Genomic DNA, 22,191 nt, shown 5'->3' with positions numbered 1-22,191 from the left:
GGAGGCGGTGTGCGCGTTACACCGCGCGGGGACCGCACGGAGAGCGATTGCTGCATAGGCTCCGGTGCTTTGTGGACCGCTGAACTCGGCGATGATAAGCGGCACGTGGACGTGTAACCAGTTTGTGGTGGGCTGCGTGGGAGCGCAAAGCTCCGAATTCCGCCGAGACGAGACGCGTCAAAGGATGGGCCGACGGCGGCCGTGCTGGGTGAAGAATGGCGTCAGCAGAGTGGGTCAGCCAAGACAGGAGATACAACGACTAAACCAGCTCGTGTGTGTACTTGTGTGTGTGTATATATAATAATGTTGTAGGGAGCGCTAGTGGAGTGGTTGGCGCGCTGCACGACGAACCCGGTAACACGAGTGCCGCTCACGGCCAACACCAGTGACGGTGACCTGAAACCGGCCCTGGGTCACCTCTAGGTCGACTCAGCCTCAAATGATTGTCTGGTTCGGTGTGTAAACATCGCCACTAGGAAGACAAAGGCGGTCTGGCATGGTGCTGGCCACCCACTTTCTCGTGTGCCGTGCCGGCCTTCATAGGTGCTCGCTAACAGCACTTGCTCAAAATGACTGTTAAAGCTATACGGGGGATCTTTGACTTTGGATGGGTTGCAGGTGAGTCGTTACATCACATGATGATATGCGAGGACAATGAGAGGGCTTTCACCCAGCAATGAACTGATCATGGATAATGGTCAAAATGATCATTAATAAGGGACACGCCACACACACTCTGAGCATGAACTAATATTACAAGTATTAAAATAATACATATATTATCCAGATTTGAAGTTTTCGTGACTGCAGGGATCCATACCCTTTGGTTCTTTCGGGTAAAGTCACGTAGGTATAAAATAAAATAAATTAAATCACGACGTTCCGGGCGCAACACGAGCGTCCGTCATCAGGTGGGACAACCACAGCAAGAGACAATTGCTGGAGTGGGCTGTGGTTGTCGCACCTGATGACGGACGCTTGTGTTGCGCCCGGAACGTCGTGATTTAATTTATTTTACACCTACCACGTGACTTTACCCGAAAGAACCAAAGAGTATAAATATATGATCATTTTGATTTAAAGCTTTCGTGACTGCAGTAATTCATATTCATAGTTTTTTTCGGTAAAGTCACGTTGAAGAGAAACAACAAAATAATAAAATATATATAAAACAATATATTTTATTATTTTGTTGTTTCTCTTCAACGTGACTTTACCGAAAAAACTAAGAATATATATGATCATTATTTAATTTTAATGTTGTCACACGGATGATTCCCTGTAACCAGTTACCGGGCTCTTTTAGACGGGAGATCCGTGGTGCTGTGTGAGGACAGTAGTAGCAGCAGCAATAATAATAAAACAAAAGCCCAAAATCTTCAGCATCGCCGAGAACGAGTTGGGGCTCCTGAAGGAATTCCGTAGCAAGAACACGCGGGGGTGGACGTGTAACATGAGAAAGTTAGGCCCAGGTGCATGTAAGATCTACGTTCGTGTAAATGTATTAGCAAAAACACAGTTAACATTAAATAGGACAGGTGGATAATGGTGCTGCGATGTATTCACACTTCTGCCAATCAGTGCTGCAAGATTTAGTGGAGGAAATAACATCGCCTCCGTTCTCAAATAGCCGTGGCGATTCGCCGCGGCCGCCAAGAACGCAGCGAAGTGGAACTGGGAGCGCGCGCGCGCGTGGCGTAACGCAGACGGCGACCAACAGAGAGCCGAGAGCGGCGATCACGATTGCCTCGGCAGATCGAAAAAGTGCCGCTTCAAAATACACGTGGACAATCGCGCGCCCGTCCGGGCTGATGCTCGAGATGCTATTAATGAAGGAGGGCGATTGCTAAAGGAGCCGTTTCGAAGTTACCACTCCCCGGGGCGTAGTGTAGTTATAGTTTGACACTGAACTTGCATCGTCATGCGTAATTATCATGAATGGAAATTCAGGGGCTGCTTTTACGTGGTCGAGAGAAGATGACACTCGCGGTCAGAGTCACGCATCAGCATGATCGTGGCGTTGCCGTGGCGGTGAGCTACACGGCAGCACCGCCCCCGCAGGTGTGCCCGCGTGTCCACAGCCGCTCTGGCACGGGGTGAGTTGGAGGTGGGGGGGGTCACTGGTGAGGCTGGCATCCGCGAGTCACGATAGCGACGGTTGAGTTCTGCTACAGGGGGTCTCCGATTCCTGCTGCTGGGCAGTCCTGGGAGAGCTGAAACGCTGAAGCCTGTCGGAAGAACGTCGCAAACATAAAACTTCTGCACCGGGTAAGTGGAAAGTAATATCTCGCAAAACATGTCAAAATCCGCCATTCCACATTGTACCTCGACGATCGTTCCCAATTCGGCAGTTGTAAAACAATGCGGCGTGTCAACACACAGCGCGTATTTACACAGTGGCATGGGGGTAGATCGCTTAATAAAAGATACGGACGGGATAGGTATTTCTAGATTGTTCGTTATGAAAGTAAGGACTGTAACAGGACACGAGTGTGTAACTATACTCTTTGGTTCTATTCTAGTGTGTAACTTGAAATGTTAAATTGCGTTTTCCGTCTAAACCCCCGAAATTATGCCAGCTGGTTGGCTAAATTACGTATTCTGATAATAACGCACCCACTCTGTGCCTCGCTGTGTTTCCGCTCGTGAAGCGCGTCCCTTCGGACATGCCACCATTGCCATCATCACCCTCCTACCGCCATGTGTGCCTCTCTCTGGCGGCGCTCATGGCTTCTCCCATCCCACCCGTGCTCGCGTCTCGGCGACCTTCACAGCCAGCAGCTGTATTCCCCGCAGTTCACCAGCATTGGTTTAAGCGAGCCTGGCTGCTGATCAAACCACTGAATGTCGGAACCGGAGCCAGAGTTTAAATTGTTTTTTTTTACCCGTGCTGCTGAAATGATGCGCTCCCCACGGACGTGTAAAATATCATTTATATGCAGGAGCAGATATGGTAAGGTAGGCGAATCGTCTTTATTTCATATCCTTTTGCACTGTTCGGCCAATTCACCGTCAAGTATATTCGTTACGTGCCGGGCAGCAGAGGCCAGTGCAGCAGCGTACATTGTTGTACCGTGCTTCTACGCTCCCCGCCTTCATTAACCCGCACTGACCAGCGAAGTGAACTATAGTTACATAGCGTGTTACCGCACCCAAGCAGTGACTACTCTTGGCATCTACCAAGTGGTCAACCATTCGTCCGTAACAATGTGGCCCTAAAAATAAACTGATATAAGCGACGTTTTGGACAATGACCCTTCATAGCATATTTAGAGGTATTTCCCTCTGAACCTCTATTTATCCTGTGAAGAAAGGCCATTGCCCGATACGTCGCTAATGACTGTACGTTTCCTTTTTTAGGCCACAGTGTTTTTTTATTGACGACAGTGAGTTGTTGATGTTTTTGGTTGTGCTTTGTGCTCCACTGCAAACGCAAGGTAAGCGTCACCAGGGGCGGAGCCAGGATTTTCAGCCCGGGTGACACTCAACCAATTTAAATGTCAAGAATGATTGAATGAGAAATCGGCTATACCCCACGCCATCGGTTGGCGACACACTCTGACAATGCAGTTGCACGGAGTCCGCCAGACCGAGTGTCGTAACACTTATACACAGAATGTTTCAGATTTTCGATTTTTTATTTTCGCGATTTTTATACTTCGCGATGGCGAGAAGACGTTTGGCAGGGAGGAAACCGCAGTTCGGATAACTCCTGAGTTACATTTAAATTGGTACTGGAAGCACGGCTATTAACAAACACGGTATACAGCAACGCCACAGTATAATGGGAACCTCTGATCTTGCGGGAATCTCAAAGTGTGCAACACGGCATCGTGTCTTGAGCATTACGATATTGCAGTCACTCTGACGCTACTATCTCGGACTTTTGTTACATATCATAGGCCAACACAGTCTTGCATATATTAGGATATTAATAACGTTGCATAACAAGTATAAATAAAATAAATATATAAACAATGAGCTGCCACAGCGGAGTGTTGCTTCGGTGGACTTGAGCAACAATTCAGACGTCGACGGGTTCATTTATTCATCTGGGTGCAGAAGTTGAAAAAAAAACGAGTTTTTCTTTTGAATTAAGCTTTCGTGACTGCAGTCATTCATATTCTTAGCTCTTTCGGTAAAGTCACGTTGAAGGGAAACAATAAAATAATAAAATATATATATAAAACAATAAGACATTTCTTACGACGTTTTGACCATAACACACCCACGCTGCGTTGCTAAACCTTAACACGGTTAACCGGTTACGCGCCCCCTTATTGCGAGTACACCGAACTCCACTCCAATCCGGCCACGTCGTGGTTGAGGGGGGCGAGGTCCGGGGAAGGCGACGCGCCCTGCCAGGTGAACACCACGCGCCGTTTGGTGCCTGCAGAGCGTGGCGGGGATTTGAGCGCCGTTTTAGCCGCGACAAATGATAACGACGAATAATAATAATCGGCTTCTTTGGTTCTTTCGGTAAAGTCACGTAGAATGAGAATAAAATAATAAATTGATAAAATAAAATATTACGTGTTATTTTATTTTATCAATTTATTATTTTATTCTCATTCTACGTGACTTTACCGAAAGAACCAAAGAAGATGAATCCTTGCAGTCACGAAAGCTTTAAATCGAAAAATAATAATCGGGTTACAATGCGCCTTGAAAATCATCGTGATTCTGTGTTGTGCCCTATGGAGATTTGTGTCGAATGAGGGGCCCCTTATCTAACAGAAAGAGGCTGTTTGCCAATGCAAATCGTGTAATTCCCCAGCATGAATTCATCTGAGGCTGACTGCTGGTGAGACACTAAATGTCGAAACCAGATTGCTTTTGTTGAACCAATGCTGCTAAAATGCTGCACTCGCAGAAGCCCGAGTGGTTAATGGCACGCGCAACATACGTATGTTCTTTACGTGTAGGTACAGACATGGGAGGGAACATTGTCTGCCTGATTACTTTATTACAAGCGCGCTCATTGACACTGACAAAAATATCGAATATTCCCCTTTAAGTGCGTAATGTTTCATCCGCACAAGGTATGTTTTGCGTGCAAATTTGCATCTTAATGTGAGTCGTAATGCGCGTAGTCGCCTTTGTATGAGTGTCGATGTATTTACAGGTCGATTATGCGTGTGATTGAGTTGACATTTGCGGGCGAATTGGTTGACCTTTGCGGGCGAATGTTACAAACCGACGCAACAGCGCCTTGGGAGGTGAACGAGTGACACAGAGCCTCTCACTGCGCCATGAGCACATCAAGCTGTTGAGCAATATCAACCCTCCTTTCTAGATTTAAAGCTTTCGTGACTGCTAGGATCCATACTCTTTGGTTCTATTGGGTAAAGTCACGTAGGTGAAAATAAAATAACAAAAAATAACAAAAAATCACGACGTTTCGGCCACAACACAAGCGGCCTTCATCAGGTGAGGGGACGAGACTGTCTGGAGGACAGCGCTGTCCGCATTGGATGCGTTACGCATTACGTCTAAATGTAAGGATACGTGGGTAATTGTGTATTCACGAGCCTTTTGCCCGTCCAAGGACGGGTGTTTTGCAGTAAATATGAAACTTGCAAGCGAAAAGCAGACGGCGACGTGATATTCATTGCGTCAATTCGTGTGCAGTTTGTAAGGCCGCGGTGACACACAGACTTATTTAATTTTAAGGTTAAAATCCTTTGTTCATCATGACGTCCTTTTTACTTTGATGTCTCAACAACAGCGTCACGGAGATCACGTGACTTGAGGGTTCTGCCTTTGTAGTGAGGGTTGTCAGTTGACGCCGAGGAGGGGGGAGGAGGCACCTCGCCCCCCATGTGGAGTGACGTCACCTGCTAATTATTGTGAATGGGGGGGGGGGGGGGGTGTCCATTTGGAGGACGTCACCTTATTATGATTATTAATGAGGGGGGCTGTTCTATGTGGAACGACGTCACCTGCTCATGATTATTAATGAGGGGAGAGGGTGCTCCATGCGGAGTGACGTCACCTGCTCATGATTATTAATGAGCGGAGAGGGTGCTCCATGTGGAGTGACGTCACCTGCTCATGATAATTAATGAGGGGGGTGGTGCTCCATGTGGAGTGGCGTCAACCTGCTCATGATTATTAATGAGGGGGGTGGTTCTCCATGTGGATTGACGTCACCTGCTCATGATTATTAATGAGCGGAGAGGGTACTCCATGTGGAGTGACGTCACCTGCTCATGATTATTAATGAGGGGGGTGGTGCTCCATGTGGAGTGGCGTCACCTGCTCATGATTATTAATGAGCGGAGGGTGCTCCATTTGGAGTGACGTCACCTGCTCATGATTATTAATGAGCGGAGAGGGTGCTCCATGTGGAGTGACGTCACCTGTTCATGATTATTAATGAGGGGGGATGGTGCTCCATGTGGAGTGACGTCACCTGCTCATGATTATTAATGAGGGGAGGGGGTGCTCCATGTGGGGTGACGTCACCTGCTCATGATTATTAATGAGGGGGGATGGTGCTCCATGTGGAGTGACGTCACCTGTTCATGATTATTAATGAGGGGGGATGGTGCTCCATGTGGAGTGACGTCACCTGCTCATGATTATTAATGAGCGGAGAGGGTGCTCCATGTGGAGTGACGTCACCTGTTCATGATTATTAATGAGGGGGGATGGTGCTCCATGTGGAGTGACGTCACCTGCTCATGATTATTAATGAGGGGAGGGGGTGCTCCATGTGGGGTGACGTCACCTGCTCATGATTATTAATGAGGAGGGATGGTGCTCCATGTGGAGTGACGTCACGAGCGTTAAGGCTATTCCTGGGTGATTACAGTATGTTTGTGCTGGATATCACCCCTCAACAGAGAGGTTCTCCACGCATGAATGCGGCTTCGTGATGTTCAACTAAGTCTCTGTCAGAGCTTGGATGACAGCGTCATTTTCCAACAGCTGTTGAGGATCAACATTGCGAGTTACAACACCTCATCCTTGAATAATGTCGACTTTCTCTGAACGCTCCCAGGGTGGACGCACCAGAACTTGTGGTGCCACTCCTTGACGCTTTCCTATAAACACATTCCTGGGACTCCCCTAGGTCGACTGAGCCTCAAAAGAGAAGACGATTCAATGGCGATTCATGTTGATTCCAGATGCAACGCGAATACCCTAATGGTGTCTCACCAATTTGTTCAATGCTGTGCCAGAAGAAGGAGAGGCTCTCCGTGTAATAGCAATGCTAGATTGTAATTTGCGTTTAATCCGTGCAACAAGATAATGAACACGGTGGTTTGGTGGTAATTGTTGTCACCCAGTGTCGTCACCTTTTAAGTGTCAAGGGACGCCGTTGTGAGAACGTAAATGGGTGAGAAAATATTCCCACTGTCCAGGTAAAATACAGCAATGTGCAGCACGCTCCACGATCCGCTGCACTCCATCACGCAAACATCAACCACTCCCATCACACAACATCAACCACTCCCATCACGCAACGTCAAGCACTCCCATCACACAACATCAAGCACTGCCATCATACAACATCAACCACTCCCATCACACAACATCAAGCACTCCCATCATACAACATCAACCACTCCCATCACACAACATCAAGCACTCCCATCACACAACATCAACCACTCCCATCACACAACATCAACCACTCCCATCACACAACATCAAGCACTCCCATCACACAACATCAACCACTCCCATCACACAACATCAACCACTCCCATCACACAACATCAATCACTCCCATCACACAACATCAACCACTCCCATCACACAACATCAACCACTCCCACCACACAACATAAACCACTCCCACCGCACAACATCAACCACTCCTATCACACATCAACCACTCCCATCACACAACATCAACCACTCCTATCACACAACATCAACCACTCCCATCACACAACATCAACCACTCCTATCACGCAACATCAACCACTCCCATCACACAACATCAACCACTCCCATCACACAACATCAACCACTCCCATCACACAATATCAACCACTCCTATCACACAACATCAACCACTCCTATCACACAACATCAACCACTCCCATAAACCACTCCCATCACACAACATCAACCACTCCCATCACACAACATGAACCACTCCCATCACACAACATGACACAATCCCATCACACAATAACAACCATTCCCATCACACAACATCAACCACTCCCATCACGCAACATCAACCACTCCCATCACGCAACATCAACCACTCCCATCACACAACATGAACCGCTCCCATAAACCACTCCCATCACACATCAACCACTCCTATCACACGACATCAACCACTCCCATCACACAACATCAACCACTCCTATCACGCAACATCAACCACTCCCATCACACAACATCAACCACTCCCATCACACAACATCAACCACTCCCATCACACAACATCAACCACTCCTATCACACAACATCAACCACTCCCATCACACAACATCAACCACTCCCATAAACCACTCCCATCACACAACATCAACCACTACCATCAAACAACATGAACCACTCCCATCACACAACATGAACCAATCCCATAACGCAACATCAACCACTCCTATCACACAACATCAACCACTCCCATCACACAACATCAACCACTCCTATCACACAACATGAACCACTCCCATCACATAAAATCAACCACTCCTATCACACAACATCAACCACTCCCATCACACAACATCAACCACTCCCATAAACCACTCCCATCACGCAACATCAACCACTCCCATCACACAACATGAACCAGTACTATCACACAACATCAACCACTCCCATCACACAACATCAACCACTCCCATCACACAACATCAACCACTCCCATCACACAACATCAACCACTCCCATCAAACAACATCAACCACTCCCATCACACAACATGAACCAATCCCATCACACAACATCAACCACTCCCATCACACAACATGAACCACTCCCATCACACAACATCAACCACTCCCATCACACAACATCAACCACTCCCATCACACAACATCAACCACTCCTATCTCACAACATGAACCACTCCCATCACACAACATCAACCACTCCCATAAACCACTCCTATCACACAACATCAACCACTCCTATCACACAACATCAACCAATCCCATCACACAACATCAACCACTCCTATCACACAACATCAACCACTCCCATCACACATCAACCACTCCCATAAACCACTCCCATCACATAACATCAACCACTCCCATCACACAACATCAACCACTCCCATCACACATCAACCACTCCCATAAACCACTCCTATCACACAACATCAACCACTCCTATCACACAACATCAACCACTCCCATCACACAACATCAACCACTCCCACCAGACAACATAAACCACTCCCACCGCACAACATCAACCACTCCTATCACACATCAACCACTCCCATCACACAACATCAACCACTCCCATCACACAACATCAACCACTCCCATCACACAGCATCAACCACTCCCATCACACAACATCAACCACTCCCATCACCCAACATCAACCACTCCCATCACGCAACATCAACCACTCCCATCACACAACATGAACCGCTCCCAAAAACCACTCCCATCACACATCAACCACTCCCATCACACAACATCAACCACTCCCATCACACATCAACCACTCCCATCACACAACATGAACCACTCCTATCACACATCAACCACTCCCATCACACAACATCAACCACTCCCATCACACAACATCAACCACTCCCATCACACACCATCAACCACTCCCATCACACAACATCAACCACTCCTATCACACAACATGAACCACTCCCATCACAAAACATCAACCACTCCCATCACACAGCATCAACCACTCCCATCACACAACATCAACCACTCCCATCACGCAACATCAACCACTCCCATCACGCAACATCAACCACTCCCATCACACAACATGAACCGCTCCCCTAAACCTCTCCCATCACACAACATCAACCACTCCCATCACACATCAACCACTCCCATCACACAACATCAACCACTCCCATCACACAACATGAACCGCTTCCATAAACTACTCCCATCACACAACATCAACCACTCCCATAAACCACTCCCATCACACAACATGAACCACTCCCATCACACAACATGAACCAATCCCATCACACAATATCAACCAATCCAATCACACAATATCAACCACTCCCATCACACAACATCAACCACTCCTATCACACAACATGAACCACTCCCATCAGACAACATCAACCACTCCTATCACACAACATCAACCACTCCCATCACACAACATCAACCACTCCCATAAACCACTCCCATCATACATCAACCACTCCCATCACACAACATGAACCACTCCTATCACACAACATCAACCACTCCCATCACACATCAACCACTCCCATCACACAACATCAAGCATTCCCATCACACAACATCAAGCACTGCCATCATACAACATCAACCACTCCCATCACACAACATCAACAACTCCCACCGCACAACGTCAACCACTCCTATCACACATCAACCACTCCCATCACACAACATCAACCACTCCCATCACACAGCATCAACCACTCCCATCACACAACATCAACCACTCCCATCACGCAACATCAACCACTCCCATCACACAAGATGAACCGCTCCCATAAACCACTCCCATCACACAACATCAACCACTCCCATCACACAACATCAACCACTCCCATCACACAACATCAACCACTCCCATCACACAACATCAACCACTCCCATCATACATCAACCACTCCCATCACACAACATCAACCACTACGATCACACATCAACCACTCCCATCACACAACATGAACCACTCCCATCACACAACATCAACCACTCCCATCACACAACTTCAACCACTCCCATCACACAACATCAAGCACTCCCATCACACAGCATCAAGCACTCCCATCACACAACATCAACCACTCCCATCACACAACATCAACCACTCCCATCACACAACATCAACCACTCCCATCACACATCAACCACTCCCATCACACAACATGAACCACTCCTATCACACATCAACCACTCCCATCACACAACATAAACCACTCCCACCGCACAACATCAACCACTCCTATCACACATCAACCACTCCCATCACACAACATCAACCACTCCCATCACACAGCATCAACCACTCCCATCACACAACATCAACCACTCCCATCACACAACATCAACCACTCCCATAAACCACTCCCATCACACAACATCAACCACTCCCATAAACCACTCCCATCACGCAACATGAACCACTCCCATCACACAACATCAACCACTCCCATCACACAACATGAACCGCTCCCATAAACCACTCCCATCACACAACATCAACCACTCCCATAAACCACTCCCATCACACAACATGAACCACTCCCATCACACAACATGAACCAATCCCATCACACAGCATCAACCACTCCCATCACACAACATCAACCACTCCCATCACGCAACATCAACCACTCCCATCACGCAACATCAACCACTCCCATCACACAACATGAATCGCTCCCATAAACCACTCCCATCACACAACATCAACCACTCCCATAAACCACTCCCATCACACAACATGAACCACTCCCATCACACAACATCAACCACTCCCATCACACAGCATCAACCACTCCCATCACACAACATCAACCACTCCCATCACGCAACATCAACCACTCCCATCACGCAACATCAACCACTCCCATCACGCAACATCAACCACTCCCATCACGCAACATCAACCACTCCCATCACACAACATGAACCGCTCCCATAAACCACTCCCATCACACAACATCAACCACTCCCATAAACCACTCCCATCACACAACATGAACCACTCCCATCACACAACTTCAACCACTCCCATCACACAGCATCAACCACTCCCATCACACAACATCAACCACTCCCATCACACAGCATCAACCACTCCCATCACACAACATCAACCACTCCCATCACGCAACATCAACCACTCCCATCACGCAACATCAACCACTCCCATCACGCAACATCAACCACTCCCATCACGCAACATCAACCACTCCCATCACACAACATGAACCGCTCCCATAAACCACTCCCATCACACAACATCAACCACTCCCATAAACCACTCCCATCACACAACATGAACCACTCCCATCACACAACATCAACCACTCCCATCACACAGCATCAACCACTCCCATCACACAACATCAACCACTCCCATCACGCAACATGAACCGCTCCCATAAACCACTCCCATCACACAACATGAACCACTCCTATCACACATCAATCACTACCATCACACAACATCAACCACTCCCATCACACAACATCAACCACTCCCATCACACAACATCAACCACTCCCATCACACAACATCAACCACTCCCATCACACCTCAACCACTCCCATCACACATCCACCACTCCCATCACACAACATGAACCACTCCTATCACACATCAACCACTCCCATCACACAACATAAACCACTCCCACCGCACAACATCAACCACTCCTATCACACATCAACCACTCCCATCACACAACATCAACCACTCCCATCACACAGCATCAACCACTCCCATCACACAACATCAACCACTCCCATCACGCAATATCAACCACTCCCATCACGCAACATCAACCACTCCCATCACACAACATGAACCGCTCCCATAAACCACTCCCATCACACAACATCAACCACTCCCATAAACCACTCCCATCACACAACATGAACCACTTCCATCACACATGAACCACTCCCATCACACAACATGAACCAATCCCATCACACAATATCAACCACTCCCATCACACAACATCAACCACTCCTATCACACAACATGAACCACTCCCATCACACAACATCAACCACTCCTATCACACAACATAAACCACTCCCATCACACAACATGAACCACTCCCATCACACAACATCAACCACTCCCATCACACAACATGAACCACTCCCATCACACAACATGAACCACTCCCATCACACAACATCAACCACTCCCATCACACAACATCAACCACTCCCATCACACAACATCAACCACTCCCATCACACAACATCAACCACTCCCATCACACAACATCAACCACTCCCATCACACAACATCAAGCACTCCCATCACACAACATCAACCACTCCCATCACACAACATCAACCACTCCCATCACACAACATCAACCACTCCCATCACACCTCAACCACTCCCATCACACATCCACCACTCCCATCACACAACATGAACCACTCCTATCACACATCAACCACTCCCATCACACAACATAAACCACTCCCACCGCACAACATCAACCACTCCTATCACACATCAACCACTCCCATCACACAACATCAACCACTCCCATCACACAGCATCAACCACTCCCATCACACAACATCAACCACTCCCATCACGCAATATCAACCACTCCCATCACGCAACATCAACCACTCCCATCACACAACATGAACCGCTCCCATAAACCACTCCCATCACACAACATCAACCACTCCCATAAACCACTCCCATCACACAACATGAACCACTTCCATCACACATGAACCACTCCCATCACACAACATGAACCAATCCCATCACACAATATCAACCACTCCCATCACACAACATCAACCACTCCTATCACACAACATGAACCACTCCCATCACACAACATCAACCACTCCTATCACACAACATAAACCACTCCCATCACACAACATGAACCACTCCCATCACACAACATCAACCACTCCCATCACACAACATGAACCACTCCCATCACACAACATGAACCACTCCCATCACACAACATCAACCACTCCCATCACACAACATCAACCACTCCCATCACACAACATCAACCACTCCCATCACACAACATCAACCACTCCCATCACACAACATCAACCACTCCCATCACACAACATCAACCACTCCCATCACACAACATCAACCACTCCCATCACACAACATCAACCACTCCCATCACACAACATCAACCACTCCCATCACACAACATCAACCACTCCCATCACACAACATGAACCACTCCCATCACACAACATGAACCACTCCCATCACACAACATGAACCACTCCCATCACACAACATGAACCACTCCTATCACACATCAACCACTCCCATCACACAACATCACCCACTCCCATCACACAACATCAACCACTCCCATCACACAACATCAACCACTCCTATCACACAACATCAACCACTCCCATCACACAACATCAACCACTCCTATCACACAACATCAACCACTCCCATCACACAACATCAACCACTCCTATCACACAACATCAACCACTCTCATCACACATGTTTAGCATACTTCCCGACATGTAACAAACTTGAAATTTGGCATATGGGTAGCTTCCACACTGTACACAATGCACGAAGTATAAAAATAGACTTTTTGTATTTGGGGGGGGGGGGGGGCGCAATAATGCATATAGTTTTCACGGCATGTGAGCGGTGACGTCACATCCGTGATGGCGCCCGCATGCGGCAGCGTCACGTGGTGTGCCTGATGACGTCACGCATCCCTCCCCCCACCCTCCGCGTAGGCCCTGTATTAATCCATGACAATAATCCAAGTCCCGCTCCTATCTCAGCCACGATGGTTACTTGGTTACAGTCAGCCACAATGGTTACTTGGTTACAGTCAGCCACAATGGTTACTTGGTTACAGTCAGCCACAATGGTTACTTGGTTACAGTCAGACACAATGGCGGTTACAGTCAGCCACAATGGTTACTTGGTTACAGTCAGCCACAATGGTTACTTGGTTACAGTCAGCCACAATGGTTACTTGGTTACAGTCAGCCACAATGGTTACTTGGTTACAGTCAGCCACAATGGTTACTTGGTTACAGTCAGCCACAATGGTTACTTGGTTACAGTCAGCCACAATGGTTACTTGGTTACAGTCAGACACAATGATTACTTGGTTACAGTCAGCCACAATGGCTGTTACAGTCAGCCACAATGGTTACTTGGTTACAGTCAGACACAATGGTTACTTGGTTACAGTCAGCCACAATGGTTACTTGGTTACAGTCAGCCACAATGGTTACTTGGTTACAGTCAGCCACAATGGTTACTTGGTTACAGTCAGCCACAATGGTTACTTGGTTACAGTCAGACACAATGGCTGTTACAGTCAGCCACAATGGTTACTTGGTTACAGTCAGACAATGGTTACTTGGTTACAGTCAGCCACAATGGTTACTTGGTTACAGTCAGACACAATGGTTACTTGGTTACAGTCAGCCACAATGGTTACTTGGTTACAGTCAGCCACAATGGTGGTTACAGTCAGCTACAATGGTTACTTGGTTACAGTCAGCCACAATGGTTACTGGGTTACAGTCAGCCACAATGGTTACTTGGTTACAGTCAGCCACATTGGCTGTTACAGTCAGCCACAATGGTTACTTGGTTACAGTCAGACACAATGGTTACTTGGTTACAGTCAGCCACAATGGTTACTTGGTTACAGTCAGCCACAATGATTACTTGGTTACAGTCAGCCACAATGGCTGTTACAGTCAGCCACAATGGTTACTTGGTTACAGTCAGACACAATGGTTACTTGGTTACAGTCAGCCACAATGGTTACTTGGTTACAGTCAGCCACAATGGTGGTTACAGTCAGCCACAATGGTTACTTGGTTACAGTCAGCCACAATGGCTGTTACAGTCAGCCACAATGGTTACTGGGTTACAGTCAGCCACAATGGTTACTTGGTTACAGTCAGCCACAATGGTTACTTGGTTACAGTCAGCCACAATGGCTGTTACAGTCAGCCACAATGGTTACTTGGTTACAGTCAGCCACAATGGTTACTTGGTTACAGTCAGCCACAATGGTTACTTGGTTACAGTCAGACACAATGGCGGTTACAGTCAGCCACAATGGTTACTTGGTTACAGTCAGCCACAATGGTTACTTGGTTACAGTCAGCCACAATGGTTACTTGGTTACAGTCAGCCACAATGGCTGTCTTCTCTACTCCGGGTTGAACCCCTTGGGTTTCCGACACGTGGCCCCCCTCCCCAACCCAAAGCGTCCGCCTCTCTTTCCCCCTGCCTCAATGCCTCCTCGTTGTGTGAAAACAAACATCGAGCCAATCAACTCAATTTAAACAAATATTTAACCAGGTAATGCCCCTGAGCTATATCGCTTTTTTTTTAGAAGCGACCGAGCCACAAATGAAATCCCAACGAAGTGGCTTATCTCGTGGAAATTTATAGCAGCCAATTGTGGAGGGAAACCCCGGAGAACCCGGAGAAAAATCCACACGAACACGGGGAGAGAGGCATGTACATTCCAAATATACAACAGGCGTCAGAGTTGCAATCGAATCCATGACCTTGTGGTATATGGGCCTTTTTCCAAAATTGATATTAATAATAGTAATATTTGCCGATTTTTTAAAAGTAATAATCAATTAATAAATAAACACCCTCAAACCGACACCCAGAAAAGCAGCTGGAGGTCGTAAAAGGCCATTAAAAATAATAAAAAAATAAATTCCGAGGCAAAGAGGGGGGAGACGGACAACCCCCTCCCTAAACACACCACCTGCCGCCAGGAGATGAACAATAAAGTAATAAAACCCCAAAATCAAAGAGGGGGAGGAGGAGGAATTACTAATGAAGCCCGAGGGGAAATTCCAGGGAGCGAAACCGGGCAAACAAATTTTAAGTTAACAAAATTAATATATCCCGGAGACGAAAATTTATAAGCCCTAGGTAGTGTGTCGTTATGACGGTGTTAAATCACAAATCTTGGGAAACATAAATAAACAATAATGATGCAGTGTTAAATCAAGGGTTATCGAGAAGGGATGAGGCTGAATGGGTCGGGCTTACACAGCCAAGATAGACTGTGTTCCATAGGAAGGAGCCTCCCGGCCGTCTTTGTCTTCCCGCAGCACGAGAAAGGAATTTAACGCCAGAGCGAGGGAAATTACTCTTTATCACGGGGGCCATGTGTGCCCACGGATGTGTGATGACCTAATAACACACGGACACACACACACGGACACGGACCACACCCCTCCCCACAACGCAGAGCGGAGATTTTTTTCGGATATAACAGCTCAACCATCATCTCGACAATTCAGTTAAACAAGGGACAGCTCTCGATTTAAAGCTTTCGTGACTGCAGGGATTCATCTTCTTGGTTCTTTCGGTAAAATCACCACGTAGAATGGAAATAAAATAATAAAAATAAAACAATTAAAAAAATCTCACGACTTTTCGGCCACAACACAAGTAGCCTTCTTCAGGTGAAGAAACAGGTCTGTCCAGAAGACAGCGCTTGAGTGAACTCCGCCGCTGGATGATGAGCTGTGTCGGCACGATGCCCTCTCCTTGAAGATGCGCGATCGCGCTCGTGCGCTGGCAGCTGACAGCAGCAGGCTCCTTCCACTGTTGGAGGAGCTGCGTTGCACGCGCTCGCCGCTGGTCCGCTGACACTTTTGCTCATGGGCGGCTGGTCAGGCTCTTTCCCCTGCTGGATGAGCCGAGTCGGCACAACGCTCGTCCGCTGGCAGCTGGCACCCTTGCTTGGTGGCGCTGGTTGCGCTGCAGCTGGGAGCTGGCACTCGAGGTAGAATAAAAGTCTTTTAGCGAAACTTCGTCTTTCAGCTCTGAACTCACACTCGGTGACACATCGCTACTCTGCAAGCCTCGCCATCCTCGGTTGATTGCGGGGCCCACTGGGGCCTGCCGCTCGCCGCCCTATTCTGTAGCTTGCCGAGCTGTCCCTTTTTTCTTCTTGGTTCTTTCGGTAAAATCACGTAGAATAGAAATAAAATAATAAAAATAAAACATAATAAAATAAAATTATCACGCCGTTTCGCCACAACACAAATAGCCTTCTTCAGGTGAAGAAACAGGTCTGTCCAGGAGATAGCGCTTGAGTGAACAATGCCAATCATGGACCCCGTCTTTGAAGCTGTGTGGGCGGAATTAACATGAATTAGCATGTTACCCAGCCCCACCTCCGGAGCAGAGGAGGGTGGCGGCTGGGCACACAGAAAAATACCAAAGCAGAACAGCTAAGGTGCGCTGCTCTGTCCTGTGTTGCATTATAACTATGCTTTAAACTGGACTACAATACAATATTATACCTTCCAATCTAAACTACATGGTATAATATCATATCCATAGACAAACTCCACCTTTGAATTATACAATGCGGACCAGCGGCGAGCGCGTGCAACGCAGCTCCTCTAGCAGTGGAAGGAGCCTGCTGCTGTCAGCAGACCAGCGGAAAGCGTGATCGAGCATCTACAAGGACAAGCAACGTGCCGGCGCAGCCCCTCCAGCAGTGGAAGAAGCCTGCTGCTGTCAGCTGCCAGCGCACGAGCGCGATCGCGCATCTTCAAGGAGAGGGCATCGTGCCGACACAGCTCATCATCCAGCGGCGGAGTTCACTCAAGCGCTGTCTCTGGACAGACCTGTTTCTTCACCTGAAGAAGGCTACTTGTGTTGTGGCCGAAAAGTCGTGAGATTTTTTGTAATTGTTTTATTTTTATTATTTTATTTCCATTCTACGTGGTGATTTTACCGAAAGAACCAAGAAGATGAATCCCTGCAGTCACGAAAGCTTTAAATCGAGAGCTGTCCCTTGTTTAACTGAATTGTCGAGATGATGGTTGAGCTGTTATATCCGAAAAAAATCTCCGCTCTGCGTTGTGGGGAGGGGTGTGGTCCGTGTCCGTGTGTCCGTGTGTTATTAGGTCATCACACATCCGTGGGCACACATGGCCCCTGCGATAAAGAGTAATTTCCCTCGCTCTGGCGTTAAATTCCTTTCTCGTGCTGCGGGAAGACAAAGACGGCCAGCGCACGAGCGCGATCGCGCATCTTCAAGGAGAGGGCACCGTGCCGACACAGCTCATCATCCAGCGGCGGAGAGAACCTTCAACCAACGTCCGAGCCGAGCGATAGAGGGAACCAGCCGTTGTTCGTATGCCCCTCCCCCACCCTCACAAACCCATGACGCTCCAGGCGTCTAATCACACAATAATTTACCAAAGAGACAATCCACCGCACCCACACAATATTAAGCATTAAATATCAACTGATTGTGAAGAACATTGCTGCCCATTGAGTTACGTGGATCTTTTAGAAGCATCTCAATCGTTAATTTTTCTTTAATTGCATAATCTTGCCGATGAATCTATTGATGTATACTTTGCCTTTGGAGTATGATAATTGCTTTGATCGCCTTTCACATGAATGTCGTCAGATGAATTTTAAGGACTTTTTATTCGTATTTGCAGTGTATGCTCGTGGTACTCTGAAGTAATCAATTGATCTGCTACCCAATTAACAACGTGACCATTGTGGGTTAAATGTATGGATCAATGTGGTTGATAATTCCAAGCATAATAATTAGCATATTATAGAGTTAAGGATTTGTTTAGAAATTAAAATTGCTTAACACAGAAGTGGTTGCGTGTTTATTTCCTGAGTCCATGCATAATAATCTTATTAATAATAACTGTATTCTGCGTTGAGATTTTAATTTGGAGACCTGACATAAAACACTAATACATAATCGGTAAATGTTAAAGCGAGAATAATTGTATTATACCGATTGATAATACGAACCTAGACAACGAAGCCGAGTTTAATCTGACATACTTACAGCACACCTGCATAACTTCATACGATTAATTGTATTATCCAGATTGATGATACGACCCTCGTCAGCGAGGCAGGGCCTAATTATCATAACGACTCGCATTAGCATAATCGCACACTCGCATAATTAATACGATTATCTCTCGCATTAGCGTAATGTATGCGCATAATTGCATAAATTACCATAACTTTGGATAATTGCGTATTTTTTCAATATTATTTTTTTTCAGCAAAATTTTGATACCCAACATATACAACAACCTCCTGTATAACAGGCGAGGTCGTTAACATCTCGCGCTCAGCATTGGTTGAAAGCAAGTCTGATATGTGCCGATGAGACACTAAACTCAGGTCCAGAGTTTTTGCTTGTGTTAAACCAATGCTACTGCAAAATTATCATCACTCTCAGAAGGCTGTTCTGCGGATGGGATGCATAAATCATATCTAATAACATATATGTTGAAAGAGAAATATGGCAAGGAGGTGTTTTGCCTCGGTCTCCGCAGTTATAATCGACCCACACGCTCGCAACGCACACAGCCAAGCAGTTCTCGTGACAATTGGCCATCTGCCCCATTACTTGTGCTCGTTGTACACTAATTAGCGTTTTCTGTTTCTTGTGAATTTCTATTTCATTAATCGTTTTTTTTGCTTCACCGCTGTGTACTTGCGAATGCGGCTCCCTTTATCCTGGTGTCTTTCTTGAGCTCAAAAACTAGTTAAACAAGCGCAACTAAACGCTCACGATACGTTCAGTCTAAACGAGTGAACGCAGCTGCACAAACACGAGTGTGTACTTGCGAATGCGGCTCCCTTTATCCTGGTGTCTTTCTTGAGCTCAAAAACTAGTTAAACAAGCGCAACTAAACGTTCACAATACGTGCAGTCTAAACGAGTGAACGCAGCTGCACAAACACGAGAACGTTCATTGGAGACAATCTGGAAGGTTGCCAGCTCCTTTCGAGATAATGGGCACAGTAGCGCTGTTTTGACGGAACACGCCAACGGGGAGAGGACTTGCGTGATGCCACAGGAATGTTTGATGGCGCAAGGGCCCAGCCGAGGAAACAATACAAACGAGGCTGTTGAAACGAAACAAAGTATTACAACGACAAAAAGAATCCCCCTATGATTGCGAAGCAGAATCTTCACAACGTCTGGACCCGTGCGTGGTTGGGGATGGGCGATTTGCAATGTGAAACTGCCCCGTGACAACGGAATTTCTCGAACTGATTTTTGTGTTTAATTTGTTGTTCTTCTGCCGATTAACATTGTTTTTTTGTTACGTTCAGCATACATACAAACCATGACGTCTGAATCTGACTCGCCCAGTGGTTAATAGCCGACTGCGCCCACACTGAACTTCACTTGAGAAACCCCCCTCCGGGTACTGTTCGAGCTGACAGCAGCCATGCCAGGTCGCTGCCTGTACGACAGCGACTCGCTCTCAGTCCTGCAGCAACGATCCCTGACGTTTCCCATCTGCGGTAAACATCGCGGCTTAAGAGGAACGGATGTAGAAAGTTCACTCGTGCCGGCACGTTTCCACCACTGGTTACACCACAAATGCGCAATCACCGCCGTTAACTTTGCTGCGTTTCTCACGAATTTAATTTGTCCTGACGCTGCTCTTCGAATATCAATGACTCGGCAGCCGTATGGGGGGGGGGGGGGTAAAAACTTCAAGTAATGATGAATATTCACTCCCCTAAAACGGTCATCACGAAGGAAGGCGCGGCTGGGATTCGGTCTGCAGCCGTTGGCACAGTGGGGCGCGACGTTGCGATGTGTCAGAAACTTGAGTACGTTACGGTGTCGTTTTCATTTTTGGCAAATTTGTAATCGTGACATCGGCACACACATGCCATAGTCCAAAATTGTGATAATGTCCTCCCGTCTTATGGGCTGCGGGGTCATCAATGTGCACCCACTAGAGAGCAAGTGGTGATAGAGGTTAATATATTCACATAACTTATGCTATTTCACTTTGACTATATGACCCCAAAAAATTAAGTACAAATCACGTTGGTCACGAAAACCTATGGTGTTAAATTGTACAGTTTGGTGTAGAGCGACAGGTTACTGTTGTTAGGGTCGCCGGCCCCCGGAATCTCTCCTGCCTGCGACCCTGTCCGCGAAGTACCGACGCTCCCAGACTCTCCACTAGTGTGGGAGCTGCCGCTGCCGCACCCCTCCCCGGGCGGGGAAAGGTCGTCGGGCTCCTGTTCCCCCCCCTGTGCTGCCCCCCCCCGAGTCCGGGTTTCCTGCCGGTGGGGCATCACACTCGACCGCCCTGGGACCCGCTAGCGCTTCGCCGGCACCCAAACGCGACGCTCCCCGCCCGCGCAGTCCCACGCACCAATCACACGCGGGTAACAGGGGGGTTAAAGGTCGGAGGGTAAGCGACGTCGTTCGTGCTAACTCCGACGATTGGGGGGATTGGATTAAACG

General features: G+C 47.4%; 1 protein-coding gene across 1 annotated transcript in view; it reads left to right on the top strand.

Annotated features, from left to right (window-relative positions):
* The first annotated feature begins 1,432 nt into the window (after positions 1-1,432).
* The window catches only part of LOC116951224 (beta-1,4 N-acetylgalactosaminyltransferase 1-like), a 71,569-nt gene continuing 50,810 nt past the window's right edge, over positions 1,433-22,191 (top strand). The window contains exon 1 of the mRNA XM_032969714.2: positions 1,433-2,268. The gene's annotated coding sequence lies outside the window, so the exon portion shown is untranslated. The remainder of the gene's footprint in view (positions 2,269-22,191) is intronic.

Source organism: Petromyzon marinus, chromosome 42 (assembly GCF_048934315.1).
Source record: "Petromyzon marinus isolate PM22_M1 ecotype Great Lakes invasive population chromosome 42, UKy_Petmar_22M1.pri1.0, whole genome shotgun sequence".
Taxonomy (NCBI): domain Eukaryota; kingdom Metazoa; phylum Chordata; class Hyperoartia; order Petromyzontiformes; family Petromyzontidae; genus Petromyzon; species Petromyzon marinus.
Note: the sequence above shows the minus strand (reverse complement) of the source record. Positions and strands in the feature narration are given on the sequence as shown.